Source organism: Monodelphis domestica, chromosome 5 (genome assembly GCF_027887165.1).
Source record: "Monodelphis domestica isolate mMonDom1 chromosome 5, mMonDom1.pri, whole genome shotgun sequence".
NCBI classification, from domain to species: Eukaryota; Metazoa; Chordata; class Mammalia; order Didelphimorphia; family Didelphidae; genus Monodelphis; species Monodelphis domestica.
In genome coordinates, this window is record NC_077231.1 from 154,971,030 (window position 1) to 154,995,640 (window position 24,611).

Genomic DNA, 24,611 nt, shown 5'->3' on the forward strand with positions numbered 1-24,611 from the left:
GCAAGGCAAATCACTTAAGCCTGTTTCCCTCAGTTTCCTCACTTGTAAAATGAGCTGGTAAGGAAATGGCAAACCACTCCAGTATCTTTGCTAAAAAAAACCAAAAAACCAAAAACCCAAATGGGGTCACACAGAGTTGAGCATGACATGAAAAACAATTGATCAACAATAATTTATATTGCATAAGAATCATTAAGTTCACAGGTACAGTGTATAAGTGCTGGGACTGAGGAGACATGAGGGTAAAAAAGTATAGAGGAGAGCACCTAAAAATAAGTTGATGGTTTCCAAAAGCAAGGCAGGGCTATTTTACTTAGAACCAATCCTGACTTGTAATCCTGTGAATTAGATTTTTAACAATTTTTAACTTGGTTCTTTATTACCCTCCCCCATCCTCCTATGTTCCACATAAAATTTTTACTATATTTGAAATTTAATTGACCCTTGATTTTGTTTGATTTTATTTGCATGTTATCACTTTTTAAAATACTTGACCTTCATCTCTTTAAACAAATAAAAATGAGTTCTTTAAACTTGTAAAATGCATGTCAGACATGGTGGTGCACAGTGTGGGCTACCAGAGAAAGACTGAGAGTGAAATTTGCTTAAACTCAGGAATTCTGAGCTGTGGCAGGGCTAAGATGATTGGGTATATGCATGGAATCTGGCACCAGTAAGATATGTCCTCAAGTTCAGGGGGTCAGAATGAGGACACCAAGCTACCTAAGACTAGGTAAATGGGTCCATATGGGAAACAGAGAAGGTGAAAACTTTGGTGCTGATTATAGTATGTGAGGTTGGACTCCTGAGTGACGGCTGAATTTTCAATAGAGTTGAGTTAGGGATACCCAGTTACAAAACTATTAATAATAATAAATAGTATTATAGCTAACTTGTATGAAAGCAAAGCAGTTCAGTAAGGTTGATTTCTAATTTAATTTTTTTATTATAAAAACATTTAGTCTACAGAGACTTTAAATATAACATTTATTTACTGAAATATGGCAGTTTCCATGTACGATGACCTACTGTGTTTCTCTTCATTAAAAAAGAAGTGAAGTATTATGTAAACTAATTTCCATTCAATATCTGTACCAGCAAGTGCCAATAGCACCAGTTATTCTGAAGTAAATATGTTTAGGACCATGACTGACATCTGAGAAAATTTCTACAATCCCTGTGTAGATCATCACTCTTTTTCTCTGATCTGTTAATTATTTTCTTGAGAGATAGGGAAATCTTTTACGGGGAAGAAGAGTTACTTTTTGGCTGTTGGTATCATTATTTACAGGTGTATCCTCCGTATTTTGAGAGATATTTATATCTTTCAGGGAGATATCTACTTGTAGAAAAAGTTAAAGAAAATGAACTTAGTTTCATAGTATATTCTTCTACTTGAAGGAAAATATTTATCATTCCTCTTTGACTTGTAAATAAGAATTTTTCCATCCATATCTTTGTTTTTGCTATTATTTTTTATCCACACTTAAGAAAAAAGCAAAAGTTATGTATATTTTAGAGGGATTTGAACACTAGGAGTCACAAGTTAAGAAAGAATGAGTTATTTGTAGGTAGTTCTGTATTTTATATTATTTATTCATATCCCAAACAAGCCAGTGTTTGAAAAGATTAATGTTTTCTGATTAAACTCTTCTCAATATATCACTCATTTTCCCCATGATATAAAGCTTGTCACTTTTATGCCAAATTGGTTTGAAGAATTTTCATGACTTGTCCTACTCACAACAGTATCTATGTCTGTTTTCACATTCATCTTACACAACTATAAAGTGAATAGGCTGCAAACATGGTTTTGAATGAGAAAAATGTTTAAAGTCTTAAGGGTTCAGATAAATCAGCATGGGGTACCATATATAAGGTCTTTTTTCTGATACTATCTACAGTGCTTGTTATTTTTTCATGTTTTCCATTATCTATCATGAATTTGTATTTTCTAGTCAGAATCTTCTTTAAGAAATAGTATTTGTTTTCATTTAAGATGGTCAGCTGGAGTAAATTATTTCAGTCTATGTGACCTATTTAATGCATGTAAGTAGGTAAATGGATAATAATATTGTTGGTCCTGAAAGTTAACTGACAAAAATAGTAAATTTACAAAGATGAAAAGAAGAATAATCGTTTATATACCACAAAACCTTGAAGTAGCTGTTAAATTATAAAAAGAGAAAAAAAGGTTGTATCAGAGGTCATTTTAATATATGTGCTGACATTCTAGATAAGCTATAGTTATCTGTATTAAAACATTTGTGGAAGATAAAAGAATCTGCACAATTTGAACTCAACAGGTAAAAAGATGTCAGTAATTATTAAAAAATAACAGAATCTCAAGATTGGAAGGGACTTCAAAGATTACCTCTTCCCTAGGCTATGTTAGCTCTACCTTTTTTTTTTTTTTGGCAGACATTGTACCCTATTAATTCATACTGAGTTTTCAATTTACTAAAACGCTCTGATCTTTACACATGAATTGCCTTCTCATTCCTCTCCCCTTCCTCTTTTGTGAAAAAGAGGACCCTAAATCTAGTTCTTTTAATTTTTTATTTCCCTGTACTTTACCAGTCATTAGTCTTTGTTCCTCCCTGGGGGAGGGCAAGGATTTAATTAATTTAGAAGACAAAAGTTAAAAAAGATCCTAGATGAAATCAAGTTATCTAATTTGAATTCTCCACATCATTTACCTTTCTGCTGTCCAGAAGTATCTCAGTAGAGTTTCCAGATAGCTAGGACATTTAGCATAAAATCAGATAGGATGCATTCTTATTTGTGATATGATATATTATACTTTAGTTTTTTAAAAACCATTATCTTCTGTCATAGAATCAATACTGTGTATTGGTTCCAAGGCAGAAGAGCAAAAAGGGCTAGGAAGAGGAGTTAAGTCATTTGCCCAGTGGCACAAAGCTAGGAAGTATCTGATACTAAATCTAAACCCAGGGTCTTTTGCCTCTAGGTTTGGCACCCAATTCACTGAGCAACTGTGCAGTGTGAACACTAAGTACATGAGTTTGCAAGTTACTTGCTAAAATGAGTGATAACTACAGAAAATTGGTGATAACTCATTTAGTCAGAAACTTGTGAATTCTTTGAAGAGTTCATACACACAGACACTGTTCATTCAGAAAACTGTGAACCTTTTTGATGAGAAATTGACCTTCAGAAAGTGATAACTGGTTCCCACAAACACTGCCACCTGGACAGTGCTAAACAATTTGGAAGCTATGATTGGTCCCTGTGAAAAGGGGAAGAGATAATAACCTACTATAAAAGGTCCTGAATTTCTTGGCCTCAAGAAGGAAGTCAGCTTCAAGAAGAAAGTCAGCTCAAGGAAGAAAGACGGCCTCAGGAATCACCTTCAACTCCAGTAATTGTCTTTGCCTGCCTCTTGGAGGGAACTTGGGTGAGTGGATAGCTGGCTTTCCATTACTGTCTTCTGTTGAGAATTTAATTCTGTTGAAGGTCAACAAGTACTGGCAGAGTAGGTTAATGTCTTCTCTACCCATTTGCATTTCTCTACTTTTACTCTATCCACCTCTTTTGTAAATAAAAACTATTAAAGGTCAATTAGACTTTGAGCAATAATACTTTGAACCATATATTTTAGTCAAACCCTTCATTTTAACCCTTACACAACCTAGCTACCCCTATATTTTAATTTCCTACAAGGTTTTTTTATGTTGTCACAAATTCCTTTGTTATGTATTATATATAATTTTTGTATACTGTATTTAATTTCTAATTTAGTTCAGTTAAAAAATCATTACATATTTCAAGCTTAATTGTCTTAGTTTGGCTTTCAATATTTATGAACATTCTCAAAAGTCATCACTATATCAAACAAGCATAACCAGTTGTGGATCTATTTACTCAGCAGAGTAAATATTTACTTACCCACATATTTTTCTTTCATTACAGAGTATGAATTTACTTTATACGGTACTTACTCTCCCTCAGAAATGGATACATGATTCTTATTAACATAGCCAAAATAGTTATCCCTCCCGAAGTATTACTATACCAGGAATGTTCTCCTTCCCCATGTTGGACTCCTGCCTTCCCTGGCTTCCTTTCAACCTAAATCTCAACCTAATTGACATATCCTACAGGAGCCCTTTTTCAGTTGCTCTTAATTTTAGTGTCTTCCCACCATTAATTACTTCTTTATTGTCCATTTGTTGCTTACTACCCCTGCCTTACCCCATTAGATTGTGATCACCTTATGGACATGAATTGTCTTTTACTTCTTTTTTGTAACCCCAGCACAGACCCTGATCCAGAGTAAGTGCTTAATAAATGTTTACAGATTAGATGATCGACTTCATTCATAGTAAAAAATAAGAATTAGATAAGCAAACTAATTAATAATTGTATATCCTAAAGTGAGGATAAAACTTAAATGGGACTCTTCAAGTTTATCTTAAGGAGTAGTATAAAACTGTGATCCAAGAACAGGTGAAAGTGACACTTGTCCCCCAAACCACTTCATTAGCTTTATCACACTGCCTAAGATTTCCAGTCTACTCAGACTTTGATAATAGCCTATTTTATTTATGTAATTCTTTAAGATTTGCTGGGGAAACTAGGTGGTACAGTGGATGAAGCTCCAGAAAGACTCTTCTAGGTGATCTGTGTGATCCTGAAAAAGTTATTTAAACCTATTTGCCTCAGTTTCCTCATCTGTAAAAAGATCTGGAGAAGTAAATGACAAACTATTCCAGTGTCTTTGCCAAGAAAACCCCCATTAGGTCATGAAGAGTCAGATAAAACTGAACAGAAAAGGTTTACTAAGAGCTTCATTCATATCCATCCAGCACCTCCTTCCTCCTTTCTACCCTTAGCCCAAGCAAATGGAAGTTTTATTGTACCCTTTAACATATTAGAACATTAAAGGTCTAGTATGCTATAGTTAGTATGAGTCAGAACTCGAATCTGGAATGGAATTCTCCATCTGTCCCTCTTTCTCTGTGCAGTATAACATACTGCTTCTGTCTACTGTTATAATGCAGATATTAAGCCATTATCACTTGTTAATAATACAGGTGGGCAAATTATGGCTCATTGATATAAGAGGATGTAATAGTGCTCTAAGAAATGAGAAAAGGGAATGTTTTAGAGAAACAGGAAAACTTGGTGAACTGAACAGAACCAAAACCATTTGTACCATAACAACTACTATAGAAAAACAACCATAAAAGTGCTAATTTTGGAGGACCAATGATGACGCATTTTGTATGCTTCCTAAGAGCAAGGTAATGAACTCAAACTTCAAAATATGTTCTGCAGTTTTGGAAAAAAAGGTACATTTGTTTTGTTTGACTGACTTTGTTGTTATAATGCAGTGGTGGGAAACTCAAATAAAAATTGGGTCACTAGTCTGTATATAAGGATCTTTGTAGGCTCAGCTTTAAACATATTGTCACCTATGTTTTATTGTAATTTTATTTATTTTGTTAAATATTTCCCAGTTATATTTTAGTCTGGTTGACTGCTCCCCTTCATGCACCTTTCTGTTTGACAGCTCTGGTATAAGATATTACCCTTTCATATTTATACAGCCAGGACCACTTTTGTATAGTGGTAAAGAATTAAAATAAGTAATAAAGAATGTAAGGAATTGTTTCTTTCACAAATAGACAGTTTGTTTCCTGGAAAGAATAGCAAAATAATATTGGTTAACAAAAACTGCCAAGCTGTATGTTTAAGTAAACACTGTTTTCTGCAGTAGTTTGACTGCAAAAATGACAGAAAATGAATGAACTAAGGTATACGTATTTAGCCTCCAAACACCTTTAAAGTATGTAGGGCAAGACTTCTCTTGTATGTGAAAAATTTGGTTATTTAAAGGGGGTAGAGGAAGAACCTTTCTTTATTAAAAAAAAACAACAACAAAAAACTATGAGTATAAAGTTGTGAGGGTCATAGATTTTCAGAACTTGGCCTGTTTGAAGAACATGGAATGATAGGTTATATGGAATGCAGGACACTATGATTTTACAGCTTATTTGCATCTAACTGTTTTAAGGCTTAAAAGAATAAAACCTTTGTAAAAAAGAAATATATATATGTATATATATATATGTATATAACTATTTGGAGAATATAGAATGAGTAAGTAAAGGTTGTTCATTTCTAAAGGATGATTTGGCAAGTTTTTTTCTTCATAAATGAAAGGTGAATCTGAGTTCCAGAAGGCTTTTATATAATGTATTTGAAAACAGTAGTTCAAAACTAAAGAATCTGGCAAATGAAGATTGTAGAAAAATGAGGAATAAAAAGGCAGCCCTATTGGAGGTGCAGGAAGGCTTGGCAGTTGAAATAATCTACTCAGAGAAGGTTTCTTCTATGAGGTTTCTGAGTGGCTGAAGAGAGGTTGGATGGAGCTCATTGAATGAGAATTTAAATAATCACTATTGCCCTTTAGCACAGCTTAAAGTTTGAGAGAGGTACAGCCTTGCAGACGTGCATTGTTGCACTTTCTGCCACCTCTGCTTTGAGAAGGGACAGAGAAGCTTTGCAGTTGCTTTACTGAAAGCTCAGGTTGCTTCAAGATCATTGGTTAATGCAGCAATCCTGTCATTTAAGATCTGGCTGGGCATGTTTCTGTTGCTCAGAGAGATAGTCTCATGAGCCTTGTGGAGGACTGCTACCAGTTTATCTTTTATAAATGTGATTGAAATTTGACCTTGTTAGTGCTATGTCACTTTTGGACTAGAATAGCAGAGGGCTTGCCCAGCTACAGAGTGGTAGTGAGTAGCAGAATCTGGTCAGTTAGCCCAGAAGCTGCTTGGTGTGTAGTGGATTTTTTTTAATGGGCTTTGAAATCAAAATTTCTTGTCCAATGGTGAATTACTTTTAGTATATTGGTTTTCCTCAGTTGTGTTCCCCGCCATGTTTTTGGAAAGGGGTATATATATTTCCATTATACCCTGTAATATTGAGGTAATTTTAAAGAGAGTGACCTGGCTTTATTTACAAATTATGATATATTTCTTAATCTTGCATTCATTTTAACATGAGTTTAAAAATGCAAGGAAATAAGGAAAGAAAGTTCAAGAGGTAAAACAAATAATACAGCTTTGGTAGTAACCTATAGTGATACTTTATTGTCTATATATATTTAAAGCAAGTTGTATATAATATAGATTTGTAGTTTTACATAATCATTTTCTTTTTTATATGTATTTTATATACATATGTTGTGACAAGGAATTTAAGGTTTACAATGTATATACATATGTATGCAAGGTTCAAAATAAAAAGTCAATTTTTTAAAATATTGAAGTTTTAATAAGCTTTACATAATCCTTACCACCCTTTGGTGGTTTGAAAGTGTAAAGCCCAAGGTGGAGTACTGGTACATTTTCTTGGTGGGGGTGGGAAGGATGAGGAGAGGTCAGTCAGTTCTAAAGTATGAGCATTGGGCAGAGTACCTGGAAACAACATGAAAAGTTTGTATGCCTGGATGGAAGGGAGAACACTGAAAGATAAGTTGTTGAGAGCTCATTTATATAATGCAAAACCCAAATTTTTTCCAGTTTTACATACAGTCTTACCTTTTTGAAGGATATGTTAGATTGGATAAATCACTCAACTTTTTGGAGTCTCTCTTCATCTGTTAAATGAGAAGGCTTGAAAATACTGTCTTCACAGTCCTTCACAGTTTATCTTCTTTCTCTCAGGATATTTATGGTCATTTCAAAATTCTGACCAGACCCCAAGAAAGCCCTGATTAAAAAAAAAAAAAAAAGCAAGCATCTAATATACACCATTTAGGTTAACCGAAGAAGACAAATAAACACCACATTTATTGTATTAGGGTGGGGGTAATAGAAAAAATGCTATGTACCCCTAAGTATTTCATCAATTCAGAGAATCAGAGAATCCAAAGAATGGGGCATAAATGGATATGTTTTAAAAATAGTTTAAAAAGTTGTGGTAGAAAATTATTTAGAATAGAATCTGATAAAGCATTCCAAAGAGTACAAAGTAAATAACAAATGAAATAGTTTTATTATTTTTTAAATTTAGACAATGTATATAAACTTGTTTAATGTCTGTTAGAACTTAACTGCTTATAACACTGTACCACAGTGTCTACTATATGTATTTGCATAAAGTATAAATACACATATACCTATAAGTGGGAAATATAAATCAATCAGTCAACATTGATTAAATGTCTACTGTGTGTCAGAAACAATGCTAAGCACTGGAGATACACATTGCCAACCTCACACATTTGCAGCTATACACAATAGAGAAAAAAATGAGAGGCATAATGCAGGCTTACAAGTTTGTGGAGCAACTATATTCTGAGACCTTTAAGGATCTCAAGTGGAACATGATGTAGATATTGCTGATGGGTTATTTCAAGCTGGTACATCCTTTATGATCTCCAGTGCCATCTACTAGTCATGAAAGACCTCCCTAGCCTTCTAGTCTTCTGAACAGCAGTATTTAAAAACCTAGTAGCTTCTTGCTTGGTTTTCTGAGAGCAGCTAACGTAGACAGGTTTCTAGCAGTATAGTATATAGTACAATATTCTCAAATTGCCATCTGACACAGTGGAAGATAAGATTCAGGTTAAAAAACCTTTTAGTTTTAAGAATTTTATTTGCTGTGCTGTATTTATGGTATTGCAAATTTCAAATATTATGAAAAGTAAATATAGTCTTAATGTTTTTATTGACGTGATAGCACAAAAAAATCATAGAATTCTAGGGAGTTACTAGTGAGAAAATGTTTTGTATGTTAATCAATTTTATGTACTGCATTTTATAGACTATATTAGTAAAAGTGCATATTATCAGCATTAATGTTTTGTTACAAAGAATTATATGCAGAAAAGTTTATTTTCAGCAATCTCTAGTGAAAGATTACAGTTTTGTTGGTCAACCTAATCCCCTATATGTATGTATGTATATAATGTATCTATATATTTTTATATACTTAAAGAAATAGGGAGGGAAAGAGAAAGACAGACACACATTTATACATACTCACATTTTTTATGGTAATCAATGCATCTTGAAACACTTAAACAATTCTTTCTTCTGTGGAGAGTTTTGGTGATTCTTTTTTTCTACTTGGTCTGAAAGGCTTATTCCTACTGGATCTAGAGATTTAATATTCTTAAGGCAATATTAATTGTTGTTCATTACTGTCCAATATGATAGAATGATCCTTTCAGTTAGTTTAGTAATAACTGGTCCAATTTACTTACTAGCCAATTCTTTTGTCCAGCAAGGGAAAGCAAATATTTTTTATGTGCAAATAGGATGGATGTCACATAGCTCTAGAGAAACATGATAGGAACATGCAAATCTGTTTAAGCTTATAGGAAGCTTATAAGGGAGAAAAAAGTGATTTTTAAATAAGCAATTAAACACCAAAGCGTTCAATGAAGTAGGGAAGTACATCAGTCCTAGAACTGTAAGATCTGGGTTTATCATCTGAAAAGAACAAGGAAACAATATTTGTAGTACTTAAGACACATGGATTTTATAAACAATTCAAAAGCCCTGTGTAGATAGATATGTACATAGATAGATAGATATTCTCTATTAGACTATGTGGAAAAGTATCTATCTTATCTAAAATGTGCCTCCCTTTTACATATATTCCTGTGTCCTGAACAGGGTAGTAGCATAGTAAATGACTGTTGGATAAGAGATAAAGAGAGGAAAAGGAATTTATTAAAAAACGAACAACTTTCTTTTATATTTGAGTATTAGAAAAGCTGCACAAAATGAATATATTCTTTTATTTATAAAGCAATGGAGATGTCTTAAGAATTTAATATTAATACACTGAAAAGATAAAATATTTTCCCCTTTTCTATGTATTTTAGAGAGCATTTTATTCTTATTATTTTATAATAAAGCCAATTAAAATACTTAGACATTTTTTTGTAGCCAGTTGTTTTCTGACCACTATAGCAATGTTACTTTGCTGATTTCTTAATATTTACTGAGGAATCAAGTTCCTTGTTATGCTATTGATTCAGAATACCACAATATATTGAGATACTGATAAGATATTGCTAGCTTTGAGTATTCAGGATGATTTAATCAAATAGATTATCTAATTCAAATAAATTACTAAGGTCAAAGCAGTAGCATGGTAGAGTAGATAGAGTGGCTGAACTTGGAGTCAAGAACAACTGTGTTTAAATCCTCATTTTGATATTATTAATTGTGTGTGTGTAATATTTAACTCCCTAAGACATGTCTAAATCTCATTTGGTGGAGGGAGTGTCCACATCTAGTCTTCCTTATGCAAACTAATGACTTTTTTGAGTATAGAAATGTTAGGTATAACAGCAAAGTTCATAATCTTGTAACTTTCCAAGAAACAGTATTACTTTGGGTCAAGCTTAATTTCCTTTTAACCAAGTGTTTATAATTAATAGGTAGTAGGCCAATGTGATCATTAGTTCACATTTTGTGAAGATAGAAACTGAGGCCCAAGAATTAGTTGTGCTTGGGGCATGCATGGCAAAGTTTTGTGTGTTTTTTTTTAGCTGTTTGGAAGAGTACAGAATTGATTTACAAATATTTAAACAATATAACTTTTGTGATTGTGGAGACCTTTATCAAGTTTATTTTGGAACTTTGCCAATTTTTTGTCTTCTATTAAGGAAGAAAGAAAACTTCCTGAACAGCAAAGTGTTTTTTCATGTCATACAATTATTACATGAAGTTCCTGGTGCAATTTCCTTTCCTTTTTTTTTTTTAACACAACAGTGATTGTCCTTGAAATTTCAGCAATATCAGATAACTATAATTACTTCTTACAGAGAACTTTACAAAAAAGTCTATTTCATGAAACCAGTACTTTCCTAAAAATACATTATTTTAAAAGAGAAAGTTCAAGGACAAATTAAGCTTCTGATACATTATAAGTAACAGTCCTATATTCAATTATTTTGGAAACAATGCTTTAAAATTGACCCTATCTTTATCCTTGTTACCCTGCACTAGTATCATTCCCTACAAAGGAAATTCATATAAGTAGGTTCTATTGCTTTCATACATTTAGTAACCTCAATTGCTAAAATACAAAAAAAAAATCCTGTTATAATGGCATTTTACCCATTTCGGTGATTTCTGGAGCTTGAACACCAAGAACAGCATGAAGGAAAATCTTCATACTAAGTGAATTTAGGGCTATGAATGTGGTAAAGAAAAATTAAAACAATAGTATTGAATACTAATAAGGAAATGAAAAAGAATATCCAAATTCAGATAGTAGCTTGATAAATAAGCTAAGCACATAAATGATCAAAATTATCCATTCTTTTTTATTCTCTACTTTTCCCTTCCTTAAGTGTTTCTCCCCCACTGTTAACCATTAGAGGAAGTAATGGAAGAAGATTGTTAACCATTCATTTATGTTAAGATGTATTAAAAGTGTCTATAATTTGGATAGGTGGCAGAAAGTAATACAGAGGGATAAATATATAAATACAGACTTTATTAACAGAGAAGAGCAAGGTTTGGGGAATGAGGGGAAAAGGTTAGCATCTGACAATTAACTCAGGTATTAAACTTATTATCTAAATACTCTAATCTTAATATCCAAGTTTCCTAAGGGTAAGTCCAACAGGGAACCAGATTTCTCACACATAGAGAATCCTTGGTGGTTCAGGTACAGGGATCCAGCTGAGTCCTCAATTGTCTCAGGGAAAAGAAGGTTTCTCCAAATTTCACTCTGTCCACCAGAGTGTATGGATATGTTCTTTCAACCTTGTATGGTGAAATTAAAAGAGTCTGTTTGCTAGCTGTCCAAGGGAATCCAGGAGACATCAGATCTTTACCTTCTAGGCTTCACCTTCAGGTCCAATGTGTCAGTTGACAAAAACTGTTATGTAATGTTATGTGTTATGTAATGTATGTTGTAATGAAAGTCAGTACCTTATCTTCTTTATGTTAAATTTTAATCTTTAACTAAAGCCCTATCTTAATAAAATTATTCTGCCTCCTCATATTTCTATACTAAACTAAGTACCTACCTAGTTTTGTTAGTAGCTAACTAATTTATAAATACTCATAACATTGTTAGTACCCTAAGCATACATTGTTTCACTCATTCAGACAGCTATGGGAAGAATACCTGGCCATTTTAGATGAGTTTCAGCACAGATCTTTCCCACCATAGTCTTGAGTTCCCTATTTCCATGCTCCACTTGACCTGAACTTTGTAGGTGATAAAGATATTTGGGTATTTTCCCTATATTCTCATAGACTCTTTTCAGGATATCTTGGGTAAAATGAGATCCCTTATCAGAGTCTATCTTAAGTGGTACTCCAAATCTAATAATAATTTCATTAATCAACACTTTTACCACAAAGCTAGCTGTATTTGTATTTGATGGAAATGCTTTGGGCTACTTAGTTAATCTGTGTACAATTCACAGACAAAAATTTGTATCTTCCACCATTTGGCATGCTGACATAATCAATTTGCAGACTCTCAAATGGACACTATGCTAAAGGTCTACCACCTAAACTTTTCTGTCTGAATGCCCCTTGATTGAATTTTTGGCAAACAGAACAGCTTGTACAGACCTTACATTTGCCAATTTACCATTTTGTTACCTACAGATAGATGTTGAATCCTCATTCTCATCAATAAAAACTTATTGAATGCCTACCCAGATCTAGTGCATGGAATGCATTATAGTGTATTAATGTACCTGGCTAACTGAATAAAGCAGTTAAGTGCTTACTAAAAGTCAAACACACTAAATATTCTGGGAATACTATAAAAACATGTAAGATTGCCCATACCTTCAAGGAGGTTACATTTTAGTAGAAAAAAAGTAACATTTAAAGGGGAAATGGAAAGGATAGGGAGAAAAAAAATGAAGCAGGCAAGAAGAGAACTGAGACTAGAATCAGTTGAAGCATGACTCTTCCTAAAATGCTGGTTTGAGACAGGAATCACCTATGAGAGGTAGTCTAGGGAGGGGGAGGAAAGAAAGATTTCAGTGTGATATAGTGAATTTTACTATTTGTAAACAGTATCATATGTCCTCTTCCTCTATTTTCCATTTGTTCATCTTTCACAAAAAAACCTGTCAATTATTAGACAAATATTTTAAAAGAATCTTTGATGATAGAGCCTACAAAAATCAGGATCCTTTATTTTTCCTTAATTTATTAAACTCTTTTTTTTTTGTTCCTTCCAGAAGCATAGTAGGGTTAACTCTGGGAGTTAGAAAATATGAGTTCTGGTCCTTGCTCTCCTACTATGGAGATGTGTGGACCTTGGAAATGGTATTTAAACTATATGGGCCTTAGTTACCTAATCTATAAAATTAAGAGTTTAGCCAAGATGATCTTTTGAAGTTTTATTTTTTCAAGTTAGCATTTTAATTTTTAAAAAGCATTTATTTTCTCTCTCTTCCATTACTCCTAATTGAATCAAAATAAAAGAGAAAACTCTTAACAAATATGCAGTCTAGCAAAACAAAATCACATTGGCCAAATCCATAAATGTAAATCTTATTTTATATTTTAAATTCATCATTTCTCTGTTAGGAATTAGATAGTTTTAATCTTCTGTTTGCTGAAAACATTATTTATCATTTCATTGATCAGTGTTCTAAGTTGAAAGCAATTTTACTTTATAATATTATATATATCATTATATATAATTATATTATTATATATTATGTAAATTACATCATTATATAAATTGTTCTTGTAGCAATGATCACATTTCTCCAAAGAGAAACCCTCCCAATTTCCTTTGAAATTTTCTATTCCACTATATTCATGTACCATAATATTTAAAATATTTCTTAATTTCTGGACACCCTTTTAGTTACTATATATATATGTATGTATATACATATATATATATACTTTGAAAAGAACTAATATATATACACATATATATACCTATGTATATATTTGTAGGCATGAAGCTTTTTCCTCATTGATTTCTTTATGATTTATGATTATTACTGGGTTTTTTGTGTTAATGGTTATGTATAATTTAGTGACTTTTATATGATATATATAAATCTATTATATGTATGCATATTTATATATATATATATTGAGAGAGAGAGAGAGAGAGAGAGAGAGAGAGAGAGAGAGAGAGAGAGAGAGAGAGATCTTTTTATCATTCATGAAACTTCTTTCAATCTTGATTGGCACCTTCAGTGCAACCTACCATTTTAGACTTGTAGTGAATAAAGCACTAGACTTAGAATCAGGATTTCCTAAATTAAAGTCTTGCCTCATACTTAGTAACCATGTTACTCCAGATGAATTATTTAACTCCATTCAGCCTTAGTCTTCTCATCTATAAAATGAGGCAGTTGCATTTTATGGCCTCTGATCTTTTCAGTTCTAATTCTAGGATATATGCTCCTATCCTTTTTGGGAGTTGCCTGGAGCATTCAGAGATTAAATAACCTTCCCAGTGTCTTCTTGGCTCTGAGGCGATTTTTCTATTCAGCACACCAGTCTGCTTCTCTATTGTTCTGAGAGGAGGAATTTAATATCTTTCCATATTGAGATCTTAATTATATGCACCTGGGGTGCTTCAAGACAAGAGATTTGACTTTATTTTCCATTCAATTTCATTTTTCATTTCTGCATACCACCAAACTCATTCATCCAGTATGTCTCTGCATATTTCTCCCTTTGAAGCATCTAACAATGAAATTCTTATAGAAATGTGTGAGTGCCAGAAAAGTACCTTGTTCCTGTACTTTGTCTGCCTTAAAATAAGAAATCTCAAAAAAGGAATGATCTAAGCATTTGCTTTTTTACTTGCAGGATCCATCAATAATCTTCAGGGAATGTTCTTTGATTCATATGCAGTAAACAATGTCCCACTGTCAAGGACTTGTTTAAGACTGTGAGTAGATCATTCAAATAAGGTGCATTAAGGTGAATAGAAATGACAACAAATCATTCATTTATAAAATGAAAAGAAAAAAATGTGCAATAATTCTTCCTACATGTTGTTATCATCATAGGGGGCACATGCCTTATGTTTATTACACAGCTAATATTTATGTAGCACTTTTCAGTGTTCAAAGCATTTCACTTATTTTATCTACTTTGATGACTGAAGGTAATGTCATAATTATTTCTGAATCTCTGATAATCATGAATTGGATTTTTTTGCCTGTTACTTTTTAGTCCCCCTGCTCCCTTAATTCCTTGTCTTACCCAGTTTTGCGGATAAAGAAAATGATTTTTAGGAATGGTCTTATGCATACCCTAACCTTTGTATCAGAGGCTCTTTCTTCACATGAAAAATCTAGGAATCTCTTCTTTATGTGCCTCATTTGTTTCACTCAGGTAGAGAGAACATGGGAACTTTGATACATGACCATCCCACTATGGCAAAGCAGTAGCTCACTTTACTCAGACTGATAAGCCATAAAGCATAAAACAGATATTACTTATATATAACAAAGGAACTCTTACAAAGAAATATTTATTTCTGAAAGTAGAATCAATCACAAATACCCAAATTTACACCCTTACTACATGAAACATAACCATAATCCCCCTCCCATCTTGTACCACCTCAGGATTAGGTCCATAGCTTAGTTTAACTCTCATAGATCACAGTTCCAGTTCCAAGTCCAAACTCACCTTGGCCTCAGGTCCTAAGAACCTTCACTTCTCAGGATTTCCGTGCTGGTCTGGCTTGTTATGTGACCCAGGTGTCATCTTGGCTCCAAAATCTCTCTGGGGAGTTATTTATTAAATTGATTTTATTTGAATCATTGAACTGGAGCAACAGTCTTTTCTGGGATTAACCATAGTTGTTCATGTTCTACAATCAAAGCAAATAAAAACACTGTTGAAGTGAGCTCAGATTTACCTCTTTTGTGCTACAGAAAACTCTTTTTTCTTTAATGCATATATCTGACTAGGATACTCTCTAATCAAAAAGCTTAAGTGGTACCATCTTCTCTCTATGACAATAAAATACAAACCATTCTGTTTGGCATAGAAAGCCATCTGCAATGTGACTCCAACCTAACTTTTCAGATTCAATTACATATTATTCCCTTTTATTTTATGGTCTCCAATGGTTTTATCTTTGCTCAAGTTTTCCTTATTACCTAGAATGTTTTGCCTCCTCATTTGTGCATCTTAGAATCTCATTTGAAGTGTCATTGATGTCCAGTTTGTTAAATGGAGTCCATATCTCTATCTTGAATTCCATTCTTGTATCACTAGTTTCTTTTTAGCCATCTCAAATTGAATGTCCCTTAAGCATCTCAAACTTAAAGTGGTTAAAACAGAAATTTTCCCACCCTAAACTGTACACCACAACCCTCCTACCTTCCCAGATTTTCTTTTATCATCAAGAGGACTAGTCTTCTTCCAATCATCAAAGCTTGAAGCCTTGGATTCATTTTCAATTCTGAACTTGTACTCATCCCACATATCCAATCTATTGTAAGGTCTTTTCATTTCTACAACATCCCTCACAATATCCCTTATCTCCACTCCCACAAGCACAGTCTTAGTGTAAGCCCTAATTCCTAGCCTGCAATAATCTTTGATTGGTCTCCTGGCTTCTTGCTTCTCCCTCTTCCAATCTATCCTCTACTCACCTGCTGAAGCAATTTTCTTAAAGTGAAGGCATTTATGTCATCTTTCTACTGAACAAACTTCAATAGCTCTTGTTATTTATAGGATCAAATATAAGCCCTCTGGCAATTTCACAACATGGCATACTTGCTGTTCCTCACACATGATACTCCATCTTTAACTCATTGTCCCTCACTGCCTGGAATATTCCTTTCTCCTTAGCTTTACTTCCTATCTTCCCTAGTCCCTTTTAAGATTCATCTCAAATCCTACCTTCAGATAGAAGTAATTGACATGAGATAATGGTGAATTGTAATTATTATTTAAGTCATTGCCACCATTATTATTTTTTCTTAATGACTTACTCCATTCTTCCCATCCTGTCTTCTTTATTGTTAGTGTCTTCCCTCTAATTTTGCCTTCCATTATATGACATATATATGTATGCATACATATATATACATATATATATATATAATTTGTACTTATTTGCTTATTTTCTCTCCCCTTAGAATGTGAATTCATTGATGACAAGGATTGTTTTTATCCTTGCCTTTCTTTGTATCTTGCCTGCTTAGCACAATTTCTAGCACAAAGTGAATGTTTAATAAAGGCTTGTTGACTTACTTCTACAAGAGAATTTTGCCAATTCCCCCAATTGCCACTTTCTCTCTCCAATTTCTAATTATTCATGTGTGTTGTCTTAATTGATTTGTATGTTTTAGTCTCTAGTAGATTATAAACATTCTGAGGGCATGGACTGGATTGTTTTTGTCTTTGTACACCAAAACCTGGTTTAGTGTTTGGTGTATAGTAAGACTTTAAATGTTTGTTGAATTGAATTAAATGGTAGAATATGATTTATAGACATATTTTGTTGTATTTTATAGCTAAAGAAACATGCCCTAGGAAATTGTGTCCTTCTTAGGCAAGATGGGTAGGAAGTAGCACAATCTCAACTTTTTTCAGGTCCTATGACTCCACATATGCTACTCCTACTTTGTTTTTGCTTACTTTTAAAGATTATATTCAAAGTCAAGAAGTCTTTGTCATGCAATAGAAGCCCACTGCCCCACTATCAACAATTTGGATAAATAAAGTAAAAGAGCCAAATTCTTTCAAGTCAAGGTAAAAAGTTAGAATTTATTGGAAGAGGTCCAAGTCCCCCAATAAAAGCGTTCTCATGCATGTGTTACATAGTCAGACCCCAGCAAGAGACCTTGCCCAACACAAGAGACCTGGATTAAATACCCAAATTATGACAAATGAATATTTTCCGTACAAGGTTAATGATGTATCACAAGATGTAGCATCACATAGACCTTATTTAGTAACATTTACTCAACTACAAAGCTGATTGGTTTGTTAGTTTAGCAACGCCCATATTAGTCTAAAGCAGTGGTTCTCAACCTTTCTAATGCCTTGACCCTGCAATACAGTTCCTCATGTTGTGCTGACCCCAAACCAAAAAAAAATATTTTGGTGGCTACTTCAAAACTGTAATTTTGCTACAGTTATGATTAGGAATGTAAATACCTGATATGCATTATATATTCTCATTGCTACAAATCAAACATAATTTAAACAGTGATTAATCACAAAAACAATATTTAATTATATGTTGAGAAATATTAACCCAGCAGGGGGCAGCCTGAGCACTGGGGTGGGAGGTAAGTCCTGCCTGGGGAGGGGGTCCAAAGACGCTGCTATTCGTCTACCTCCAGCTCAAGCTGAAGCTTCACTTTGCTGGGGTTACTTGGCTCTGTTATCTGCTCCAGGAGTTATCTGCTCCAGGACTCATTCTTAACCCCTCTGGAGCCAGCGCCCAGGTGCTCTCTCTGGGTCTCTGTTTGAGTCCAGTCTCCAGGCAACAGGGTAAATCCATCGCCCCTCATAGTGGGAAGGCTGCTGATAGGTAACTAATATTAGTACAATGTGCGGGCAGCAGGGTCCCCATTCTTTCCGAGATCTTGCTGTAAAGTAGCGCAATTTCTCAGCGGCTAAAGCCATCAGAAATATGTATTTTCTGATGGCTTTAGGCGACCCCTGTATTTTGGTCATTTGACCCCCACCAGGGTCATGACCCACAGGTTGAGAACTGCTGGTCTAAAGGTCAAGTCATAAGATCATACCCTTATTTGGTCAGATAATGATGACCATTACCTCAAACTCATCTGGCTTTGAGGGAAAGATGGCTATTTCCAAATTGGGGGAGGTGTAGGATGTTTTCACCATTTTTCATCACGAAGCCTACATGGTCAGCATCTTAGGACAAAAGAAGTACAAGATTAGGTACGGGTTGAAAATCCCCTTAGAAGCAGTTTTTATGCTTGAGTTAGAAATCCTTATAAAAATTATAAACTCTATTTTATAAAACACTTTTCTCATAAAATCTAATCTCATAAAATATATTTTAAAATTATGAACTCTATTGATTGTATTAATACTAATCACTCTAGATTCACAGTATTGATTATTTCAAACCTATCACTATCAATAAAATCCAATCGAGTATAAAGAGGTAGGGGTCTATCTTCCCAACACTTATGTATAAGTTCCATTTCTAACATGTACTTGATTTGTAGCCATTGGCAAATCACTTATCTTCTCAGTAATCTATAGACTCTCTGAGATTCAAGTTGTAGTTATAGTGAATATCTGTATTTAGACTGACTTTCCTCACTTGGGAATTCCCTATACCCATGATGGTAAACCTATAGCACACAGACTCTGGAGGAGTCTTTCCCCGAAACAGATGAAATTTTCTTTTCTCATCACCCACCCCTCTGCCCAGCAGCTCAGTGGGAGCCTTTTCTCCCTGCCCTGTCTGTGGTGGAGGTAGGAGCACAGCACACTGTCTCTAAAAGGTCCACCATCAATGCCCTATACAAGTGGAAATCATGGACCCAAACTATTGGTATTTTATTAAGTAAAATTGAAGAAAAACAATTGGGGGAGCACCATTCTTTATGTTTCTTTATCTTATCCTGTGTATGTACAGTGTTAAGTTCTCTATACACAAAGCATTATATATCCCAGTTATATAACTTTTAAAAAATGAAAGCAAACCTTGATTTTAGTGTAGAATCTTGCTAAAGGATCTTTGAAAGTTGAGATTGATTATAATCACCCTCTGATTCATTTCTATATATGTATTTTACATGTAGAAATGACTTCAATAAATTAGTTCCAGAAATTTTGCCATCTTTTCTTCAAAATATAATTTAAGGGTTCAGTGATTCTATCCTATGTCAAAGAATATACTAATATACCAAGAAAGACAGTGGTACAGATATAAGACTCACCTAATCTCTTGTTTCTGAACATACAGAAGTTACATTTTGTTTCCATTTTTCCAGTATAGTGCCTGTTTGAAGTGACAGTGCATAGGTCAATAGGTCTCTTGTTTCTATGTATATGTTCCTTCAAAACACATGTACAATTTGTAACTTTATGTTAACTTTAGAAATTAGGATTTATATTCCAAAAAGAGAAAAGAAGGGATGCTTGTTTGACATAGAAACACACTTATATTGCTTGTCCTGTGGCTTCTTGGAACAACCACTATTTGACCAAACAAACCCCAAATGGATGATGACTACGATATTTGAAAGTATATTAATGTGATGTACAAGTCAATAGAGCCTTTGGTTCTAATTTAATGGTCTAGGAAGTGACTACATGAAATTCTTTTATAGCATGAAATGAGGTCTATTGAAGGAATACACAGGAAGAGGTTCAGGAGCCTCTTTAAAGATTTCAGTTGTGCACAAGCTGACCTTGTGTGGCCCCAAATTCCTACTTACTGTAAGGAAAGTAAACCCTATCAATATGTACTTGGGAACTGAGAGTTAAAAGTCCTGCCTCAATAATGAGTAACTCAAAGGTTCCTCCTTAGGAGAGATTTTATAGGTGGTAAAATATTGATGTAGCCAGTTGTTCCCTCCTCCCTCCTTCACCCCCAAAGAAGCTTGGTTCCCATGAGGTGGAGGAGTACATTAAAATCTGGCTGAGGATTTCCTGCTATCTCACAGTAACATCCTCTGGTTATTCTTGCATAAAAATCCAATTAAGGGAGAATCAGGAAGCAGTACATGTTTGTTCTTTCTCTGATGTGAAGGCCAGAAACGGAGAAAAAATTAAATTTGGGGAAATAGAAACATTAGCAGAAAAAAGCAAAATTCAGGACTGATTTTTAGACCAACAATACAACTATTATCCACTACAGAAAGAACTATTGTGATTTGATATTATCTGTCATGTTTAACTAGTGTTTGGAGACCTCAAAGTTCTCTTTTCTTTTTACATGAGTCCTGTATTTGTTTTTGCTTCAAAGCAGTAACTTCCTCCCTGGGCAAGATGCATAACCTCAGACTCCTGATAAACCCAATTAGACTTTTATGTATTACAGAGATTTTCTTTCTTTCTTTCTTTCCATACCTTTTTTTTACAAATTTAAACAATTTAGAAGGTTGGTTGTTCAAGCTAGTTTGTCTTCTAAAGACATTTTCCTGAGAGCTCCCTCCCCATTCCCTAACTTAAAAATCATCCATGAACTTATTTTAAGATATAGATGCAATGTAAATAAAAAAAAAACAGTGCTGCTGTCTTAGAAAAACACAGAACTATTAAAAAGTCAAAAATCACTCCTTAATAAAGGGAAAAGGGTTCAATGAAATAATAGGCCTCTGCTGCGCCACACGCCAACACATAGTATGAGGATTGAACTCTGATCACTCTGGACACTGACCCCTGGGAGAGCCAACTGCACTAGATTGGACAATTCCAATGAACAAAATAATTTGGGGAACCTCTATACCATTTGGGGAATCCAGGGGCAGGGAAAGATGATTGATATCACTATAGCTACAAAGAAAATGGGAGTGTTCAAACCATACTGACTGCATAAAATCAAGCCTGGGGAAAGAGTCATAGCTAGAAGTGAGGGTCTAAGGGAAGGGGCTGCTTACTATGGATACTAAAGGATGGTCCCTACCCAGGTGTAGATCTTCTTGGGAAAGTGTCTCTGATACAATAGGGGAGACTACCTAAAAAAAGGAGGGTCCTTAGCATATGCTTAATCCTACCCAACTAGGATTGTCATTCACCAGAGGGTCCACTATTCAGTCTGAAACTGCTAGCCTGAGATTCCCCTCGGGGTGGACTCTCACAGGAACTAGAAACATGTACAAGCTTTGGGGTCTCCAATTTACAATTTAGTTCTAAAACTTGGGGTTCATCAGATCTTACTAGGTTGCAAGCTTGGTTTTTCTAGAATCCTTGTTGACAGTGCCTTTAAAAGATTATTTTCCTTCCTTTGCCTACATACTCCTGTAAAAAGGAAATAAAATCTATCTAGGAAATGATGTATTACATAAGTAAAAGAGCTTTTGTCTTGGTCATCTGAAGACCAAGCTTATACTCTGCATTCTGACTATTCTGACTGGCTATATGACCTTGAGCCTATTCTATAAATTTTCAACTGCAAAATAGAAATAATAAAGAACTGGGAGGAAAGCTCTTTGTGAAACTTTAAGTTTATATACATACTTATTTCATGACATATATATTGAATATATAAATATATATTTAAAATTCAGATATGTTAAGTATATAAATATAATTCATGATATATAAATATTTCATTTTCTTTACCTGCTTTAACTACAAAATATATGCTATTACCATCCAATTAGCAAAGAAATCTACTTTTGAACAGTATTAGAAACCTTACTATAGTTGTCCAAAATACCTTGGGGTTTGAGTGAACAGTATGATCAATTAGAATGGTGGCTGCAAATAGAATGCTTAGGAAAGAATGCTAGCCCTGGAGTCAGAGGACGAGGATTGGGGTCAGTTTCTGGCTTTGGCCCCAACCCGCTTCTGTGATTCACCTTCACATGTATCTCCCACTGTTGCCTAATATTAATATTTTATTATAGGCAGGCATCTTGTATATAAGAATGGTCATTTGTTTTTCTATTGAACTTTAACATCAATAAATTTGCTTTCTTCCTCCTCCAGTTTTATGAGACATTGATTCAGTAGACTTTAAAAATAGAACTCTCTTCCCAGAATGTGTCTTTCATGCATATGGGTAGGCTATTACAGAATTCCTTGATAAATGTAATGACAGGGATTACTTTGCTCAGCAATTCTCTAATTAACACTGTAAGGTGAGAAATAACTCTGCCTGAATTTTTTTAGCAAGAGCTTTTTGCCAGAGAATCTCTGCTTCTTCTTTTATTATTATACTTAATTGTGCTCTTTACTTCCTGCTCCCCTCCCTCACCATTTAAGCTCTAGAGAAGGCACAATTATGATATTGTCATCCTCCTCCCCTTCTTTCTATAACATTAGATAAAAGCTATTCAAGGAGCTCCTGATCTAGGTTTTAAAGAGGGCAAGAAAGAACCAGATCAGTGTTGTAGGTAGAGGGAGTGAATCTTACTGAGAAGAAAGAGTTTTGAAGAAAGTGGAGAGAGAAATATTTCAGAATCATTTTAAATGTGGGGTTGTCAGACCAAATATTCAGCACGTTCTGGGCTGGACAGCCACTACTTAAAGAGAGAAATCTTCCATTCCTTAGGGGAAAATGTGAAAAAAATCTTTATTTTTCATGAAAATTTGTTCAAATAAAAACTTTCCAGACTGAAAGAGAACATGTTACAACATCCAAGGTCCTTGACCTTACTGAAAATTCCCTGTCTGGGAACTGTTTTGAGAAAGAGGGGAAGGAGAGACATAAAATTTAAAAATCAGGGGAAATATCTACAGTGTTTGTCAGAAGTGAAAAAAAAAGTTCCCATCTCTTTCTCTTATGGGGTTCCTTTCACAAAGTTCTTTGAAAGAAAACAAATAATAAAACAAGGGTAAAAAGAAACCCTTAATTTTCATATATATATTAGGCTTATGGCCCATGAATAAAGGAAGAAAATACAGGATTCCACAGAATAGAAAAATGTGATTTTTCTTTCTTTTTTACTTTTTCCTCAATACAGAAACTAGTTATATTTGGTTCATTTATATCCTATCTGCACATTTATATATTTCAATGAAGATGAAGTATTTCTTCTTAGAATGTCTTTATGGCACATTCACAAATGAGATTACAATAATGTCATATCTTAGAAAATAACCTTTTATATTTACAATTAGTGAAAATAATTATATAATCTATTGAGGAAGAGACCCAAGTTTTAGACAGAAACCATATACCTTGTATATAGTTAACTCTAACTTTTATATGTCAATGAATCTTTCTGAACTGGTTATTTGTGCAGAGCACCTACCCAGAATTTATGAAAGTTAAGACATTTTTGTAGCTTAACATTTTATTAGAACTTCTCAACCAAAACAAACCAAAACAAAATTCTCTTAGGAAACTTTAAATAAATATCAATTGTAATATTCCAGAGTAAATTGTCTCAGTTTCTCCTTTTATCATTTCCTATCCTCTTCTTTCTCCTTATCTTTCTCTTCTCTCCTTTTCTATCTCCTTTTCTTTCTCTTTCCCCATTTCCAGTCTCCCCTTTCCTTTTTATCCTTCTCATCTACTTATCCTTTCTCTCTCTCTCCTCACTAATGTCCATATGCCTATGCATACATACTTTCTCATTCCATGTTTTTCAATTGCATATATATTTATATATGTTTATATTATTTAAATATATTCATCAGTATCTGAACATCACTTCTACTTTTCTTTAAGTGCAAAACACACACTCTCATTCTCTCTCTCTCTCTCTCTATATATATATATATATATGTATATATATATATATATCACAAATTATCTCTAAAAGAAATCCAAATTTTCCCCATTAGGGTTTCTCATTGATGACTTTGTAAACTAGGTCCCTGTTTATTGTGTGTGTGTGGCTATTTTCAATATTAGTAAGGGTAACTCTTACTGCCTTCTTTCAGATTTATGAGACTTGGCAGAAACCTTGAGAAAACAGATCCCTGCCCCCTCTAAATAGGAAACATTATTAGATGCTAAATAAACATTGCATT

General features: G+C 33.8%; 1 protein-coding gene across 6 annotated transcripts in view; it reads left to right on the forward strand.

The window, feature by feature from the left end:
* The window catches only part of SEMA3D (semaphorin 3D), a 242,136-nt gene that overhangs the window by 39,165 nt on the left and 178,360 nt on the right, over positions 1-24,611 (forward strand). Inside the window, exons 1-2 of one of the 6 annotated variants that reach the window (XM_056799466.1) lie at positions 2,826-3,418; positions 14,814-14,895. The exons of 2 other annotated variants lie outside the window; for them this stretch is intronic. The gene's annotated coding sequence lies outside the window, so the exon portion shown is untranslated. Of the gene's footprint in view, positions 1-2,825; positions 3,419-14,813; positions 14,918-24,611 lie in introns of those variants that run through there. 3 more of the 6 variants (XM_056799465.1, XM_056799464.1, XM_056799467.1) reach the window with 3 other exon arrangements.